This window comes from Ornithorhynchus anatinus, chromosome 1 (genome assembly GCF_004115215.2).
Source record: "Ornithorhynchus anatinus isolate Pmale09 chromosome 1, mOrnAna1.pri.v4, whole genome shotgun sequence".
NCBI classification, from domain to species: Eukaryota; Metazoa; Chordata; class Mammalia; order Monotremata; family Ornithorhynchidae; genus Ornithorhynchus; species Ornithorhynchus anatinus.
Genome location: NC_041728.1, coordinates 14,686,690 through 14,693,436, shown reverse-complemented (window position 1 = coordinate 14,693,436; position 6,747 = coordinate 14,686,690).

The following is a 6,747-nucleotide window of genomic DNA, read 5'->3' as shown; positions in this document are numbered from 1 at the left end:
CTTATGGGATCGGAACTCTATCTGACCAGATAATCCTGTATCTAACCCAGGCTTAGTATAGTGCCTGGCACATAGGAAGCACTTAAAAAACACCGTAATTATTATATAGTAGTGTGAGCAGGTCCTGTCCTCTCTTGCTACAAAAGGTAACCCCAAAATGGGTACCACTATTTTCTATTTAAAACAGCGTCATAAAATATGCTATACCATTCAATGGGCAAAGAGCAATGGATTTCTGCTTTTTGATTTATAATCAAGGTTCTGTCTTTATAGAGTGGAACATGTAATAAATACTTATTGCTTAAATAACTGTAAGATATTATAAGATCAAGTAGATTTTTTATTGTAATAAATCTGGTCCAGTGATCATTATTTTCTTTTGAAAATGATTTTTCTTTAAATAAGTTTATTGAAAAAAGTTAACCATTTAGTTATATGAGTTTAGAAAGTTAATTACTGATATTTTGTCAATAATAATAATAATGGTATTTGTTAAGTGCTTACTATGTGCCAAGTACTGTACTAAGTGCTGGGGTAGATATAAGATAATCAGGTCCCACATGAGGGTCACTGCGAGTCCCAACTGGGACAGAAACTGTGTCCAACCTGGTTAACTTGTACTTTGCCGATCACATAGAGCAGTGCTCAAACATGTGGTAAATTCTTAACAAATGCCCTAATAATAATAATAATGATAATGGATGGATGGACAGTTGGGTGGATGGATAATAGTAACAATAATAAAGACAATTCTGGCATTTGTTAAGCGCTTACTATGTGCCAGGTATTGTACCAAGTGATGGGGTGGATATAAGCAGATCGTGTTGGACACAGTCCCTCTCCCACATGGGGCTCACAGTTTCAATCATCCTATCCCAACTGTATTACTGCATCAACCTCCCAACCTCCTGTCTCTCCCAACTTCAGTCCATACTTCACTCTGCTGCCCAGATTATCTTTCTGCAGAAATGTTCTGGGCATATACTGCCCGTCCTCAAAAATCTCCAGTGGTTGCCTATCAACCTCCAAAGCAAACTCCTCACTTTTGGCTTCAAAGGTCTCCATCACCTTGCCCCTTCTTACCTCACCTCCCTTCCCTCCTTCTACATCCCAGCCCTCACACTCCGCTCCCCTGGTGCTAACCTTCTCACTGTGCCTCATTCTCGCCTGTCCACCGTCGATCTCTGGCCCACATCCTACCTCTGGCCTGGAACGCCCTCCTTCCTCAAATCTACCAAACAATCACTCTTGATCCCTTCAAAGCCCTACTGAAGGCTCACCTCCTCCAAGAGGCCTTCCCAAAATAAGCCCCCCTTTTCCTCAGCTCGCCCTCCCCTCCTCGTCACCTCGACTCATTCTCTTTGCTCTGCCTTCCTCTCCCCACCCCACAGCATTTACGTATATACCTATAATTCTATTTATTTAAAATTGATGCCCCCTGTTTACTTGTTTTGATGTGTATATATCTATAATTCTATTTATTTATATTGATGCCTGTTTACTTGTTTTGATGTCTGTCTCCCCTCTTCTAGACTGCAAGTCTGGTGTGGGCAGGGATAGTCTCTATCTGTTGCCGAATTTTACTTTTTAAGCTCTTAATACAGTGCTCTGCACACAGTAAGTGCTCAATAAATATGATTGAATGAATTAATGAATACCTATTTTACAGATGAGGAAACTGATGCCCAGAGAAATAAAGTTACTTGCCCAAGGTCACACAGCAAAGTGGCAGAGGCAAAATTAGAACTCATGACCTTCTGACTCCGAGGCCCGTGTTCTATCCACTAGGCAACGATGCTTGCTTCCCACAATCTTTTTGGTTTTGAATAGTAGCAATTACCTGCTGAAACAGAAAAGAGTCTCTGGAAATTTTGGCTCGAGAAAGTCAAAATCACAGCTGACTGAACTTTAAAGCTAATAAGAAAATACAAAATGAAAATGCCTATTTTTTTAAGCTACGGTTAGGTCTGTCTCGGGATGAAGATATCACGTATGTGAGCATTGAGTCACATCATATGCATTTTTCTAATGAAAGGCTCATACCTTAATGCCCCAAACCTTTCACCTGCAACCGAATTTAAGTAGACCCCAAAATGTAGGCCAGTGATTTGTATTAGACCATATTTATAACCCAAGTGTCATCTGCCACATGCTGAATGAGTCTAGCTCTAAAGAGACATTTGTCTGTACCAGGCTTTTATCAGCTAGTCACCTGGATATGAATATATATGCCAGAAATACCTTCTACTCATTTCATTGCTGTCAATTTTACATGGACCTTTCTGAAGAGCCTGGGGACACAGTGAAAATGATGGCCCAGTTCAGAGAGTACAAAGATGATGTAGTGTGAGGGGCATATGTTAGCAGGAAAGCATATTAAAATGAGAAAACTTGAACTCCAGGGAACCTTGTAAATCTCCCTAACTGCCTTCATGTACTAGGGAACAAAGAAACACTTTGTTAAATGCAGTACTGCAAAAAATCTGAGTCAATTGAACTCTAGAATGGAAGTCATCCTAATAATCTTGGATTCTATAATATACCTGCCAGGAAAGGAGGTAGGGTCTGGAGTAGAGAATGTAGGATTGGAGGTCTGAATTCAGAAGGGAGCTGAATTCTTGCCCTAAATCTCCTCTGGGACTTGGCACAAGTCTAATCATCTTACCATGGTCATTTTTCCATCTGTAAAATGGGGCACAAAATCCTTGCCTCACCCTCCCCTTCAGGGGCTTTTGAGGATAAGAAGAGACAGTTGATGAGAAAGTGCTTTGGAAAATAAAAAAGTGCTTTGCAAATCCTAGGTCTTATTATTACTCTATAATATAGAAATTCACATTCAGAACAGCTGAAGATTTATAGGCTTTTAAAGCCCCACTAAAAAATCCCTTGACATTTTGTAGACAAATGATTGGATAACGTCGATCACAATTATACTTAATATTTATGGTACTGCCATAGGTAAAATTTGAAAAAAAGATGAGGGGATTATGCATTAATAACATAGATTATTAATATTAACATTCTCTCAGAGGCTTCAGAGACCTCTCACTTGCTTCTCTATCTGGATCAAGGAAACCCAGAGAGGAGAACACAGAATGGATATCTATAATTTCTACTGGAAATTCCACAGATGGTGAGTTGTTTGAGGACAGGGATAGTATCTGTGAACTCAACTGTACTCTCCTAATTGCTTAGTACAGTGCTCTGCACATAGTAAATGCTCAATACTGATTGATTGACTGATTTTACAGGGCATGAGAACGAGGTGTTTCATGAATGTCTTCTCTTCTCCATTACAGATAAGATTGATTTGGTCTGATTTTATTCTAGCAAACTTTAGGCACATACTCTAAGTGGGCTTGAGGTGCTCACTGAAGTATTTTGCTGTTTCTAAGCCCCCTTGCTCTTTCATATTTTCTCTCTCCTGTTATGACATTTTTAAAGATGAGTTCCTTGTTCCTCTCCCCTTACTTGAGAGGGACTGGGTCAATGGGTTGGTACTGAGCTTGTAATTCTTCCTGTTGACCTTGAGATCAATCAAAATAGCAATAGAATTTATTGAGTACAAAGGCAGCAGTGTATTGTGAGTGTTGTGTTTGAACAAATGTTGTACGTTTCCTTAGATTTTTTTTTCCTAATGGCATTTGTTAAGCGCTTACTTTGAGCCAGGCAAGTTAATCAGGTCAGAACAGTCCATGTCCCACCATGAGAAACAGTGTGGCCTAGTGGAAAGAGCATGGGCCTGGGAAGCAGAAGGACCTGGGTTCTAATCCCAGCTCCGGCACTTGATTGCTCTGTGACACTGAGCAGGTCATTTAACTTCTCTGTGCTTCAGTTACCTCATCTGTAAAATCGGGATGAAGACTTTGAGTCCCCTGTGAGACAGGAACTGTACCTGACACAATTATCTTGAAGCAGCGTGGCTCAGTGGAAAGAGCCCGGGCTTTGGAGTGGGAGGTCATGGGTTCGAATCCCGGCTCAGTCACTTGTCAGCTGTGTGACTTTGGGCAAGTCACTTAACTTCTTGGTGCCTCAGCTACCTCATCTGTAAAATGGGGGTGCAGACTGTGAGCCCCACGTGGGACACCCTGATTCCCCTGTGTCTACCCCAGCGCTTAGAACAGTGCTCGGCACATAGTAAGCGCTTAACAAATACCAACATTAAAATACCTGGCACATAGTAAGTGCTTAACGACTACCACATATCACCATGGGGCTCACAGTCTTAATCCCCATTTAACAGATAAAGTAACTGAGGCCCAGAGAAGTTAAGTGTCTTGACCAAGGTCACACAGCAGACAAATGACAGATAAATGATTAGAACTCAGGTCCTGCTTCTGAGAGAGTGTAAGCCCACTGGAGGTCAGAGACAATGTCTAATTCTCACTCATGTATACTTTCCCAATGCCTAGTTCAGTGCTCTGCTCAGTGGGTGCTTAATACATATTATTGTTACTAGTACAAATTATCTTATATTGTCCTGCCAAGGCCTAGTACCCCTCAGGTCAGGCTGCCAGGATAGCCACAAATTCCTCTCCAAGTCCACTTTGGGGCTGAGGAGAGATTCAGCACTGGGCCAGCCCAGTAGCTAAAATCTCTACCACACAGTGTCAGAAAGTCCACAGATACTAAACAAATAGCTCACCGGAATAATCGTGCACGGTGGATGGATGTAATTATTATTTTATTATTATTATTGTATTTGTTAAGTGCTTCCTAAGGGTCAAATGTTATCTTAGGTGCTGAGATAGATATAGTTAATCAAGTCAGACATAGTCCTTGTACCACATGGGACTCATAGTATGAGGGAGGAGAGGCACTGAATCCCCATTTTAGAGATGAGGAATCTGAGAACCAGAAAAGTTAAATGACTTGCCCAACGTCACACAGCCGGCACCTGGAAGAGCTGGGATTAGAACCCGTGTCCTCTGACTTGCCAGCCTGTACTCTTTCCACTAGGCCTTGCTGCTCCACCACCCTGGGCTTAGTTTAGGTCCCAGATTTTTAGCTGGCAGAATCACTTCCAGGATTTACAAGTTCCATCTTAAACAGAGAAACAGAGATTTGTAGCAATTCCATTTGTTTAACTGTCTTAATGAAGACAGGAGTCTGTGTGCAGAGCCCTGACCTAAAGGAGCCTCTAGTTGCCACTGCTGAGGGTTCATCTGGGCAGTAAACTGGCCTGGCCTGGCCTGCCCTGCCGGTAGAGGAAATATAAATCTGAAACAAACATTTCATTTTGGAAATTCACTTCGGGTTCGAAGAAGAGCCCACTGATGGTAAGAGTAACCATGAGTACATGAATGATCGCAAAGATAGATAGATTAGGGAAGTTTCTGACAGGGAGAATTTTAAGCACATTTTGCTCAAACAGCTCATATTAGGCCATTTTATAGTAACACTAAAGTTCCTCTTTAAACACCTTGATCATGAAGAACAGAATTGTGAAAGCAAAACTAAGATGTTTTTCTGGGGAAAATTAACTACATATCCATTATAATTAACATAAGAGCAAACACATTAGAAATGAAGCTGGCTTAAAAGTGAAATTGCTAACCAAGAGAAGATCTTCTGGAAAATCCTTTGAGCATTTACTTCTTCAAAAGGCTATATAACTTTATCATGTTTCCACCATACCAAATGGAAGGAAAACAAAAAGTGCTTAACTGTAAAGGTAATTCTATAAGCCCGTCTGTTTTTTTCCTGAGAAGGCAAATGCTTAAACAAACAGCAGGAAAATGAAGAAGAAGAATTAAAGGTTATCTGTAGATATTAATTATTTCTCATTTACATAATTAACATAACTAAATCTCTAAAATGCAAACATGAAAGTTAATTATGCAAAGCAATCTTTTTGGTAAATAATGGATAGAAGAGTTTAGTTTTGTGACAGGCTATCAAAAGTTTGTCATTTAAATCTGCACTATTATCTCTTACGAGAGGGAAGAGAAGTGGAGGGGCGGATCATTAATTCTTGGCCTTAAGAAAACTTTTTTCAAAAGGTCTCAGAATACTGCAAGACAGACATTTGAGCTGAGAGACTCAGACAGGATCACTAACTAGCTGAGTTAGAAACAGTTTTGAGAGCTCATAGTTAAACAAACAGCTCTCAACCCCATCTAAATCCACTAGCATTCAGTGGGATTCGGCCCACAAGGTAAAATGGGGAAGCAGTCTTTCCTGTGTATAATTGCTTTAAATAGCTCATCAGAGGCAAGATATGATGGCAGTTCCTACTCACTTCCTCAAGGCCACAGTATTCCACCCCTCAATAGCCAGGAATACCTGAGGGCTTTTCAACTTCCATGGAAACCGCCACTCTCTGCAATATGGCCATTCTGTTAAGAAAAAAAGGGAGTTCCTGGCAAATCAGAAGCCCCACCTTGGATAGGCATGGCTTTTAATGGAAAGAGTCCAAATCCACGAGGCAAGAGACACAGATTCTAATCCCAGTTCTGCCATTTGCCTATCTCCCCTTGGCGAGTCACCTAATTTATTTGCGACTCAGATTCCTCATCTGTAAAATGGGAACCACATTCCTGCTCTATCTTAGGCACTAAGCTCCTTCTGGAACAGGCACTTCACAAATATCACAATTATTACAAGGCAGGTAGTGATAAAACTGCTCAAAAAAGTATCAAGAGCATCTTCAATAAACTGCTTTAATAAATTAACCACTCAATAAATGTGATTGATTGAATGAACGAATCAATCTTTGTATGCAATTCTAGGATGGGTAACAAGCTA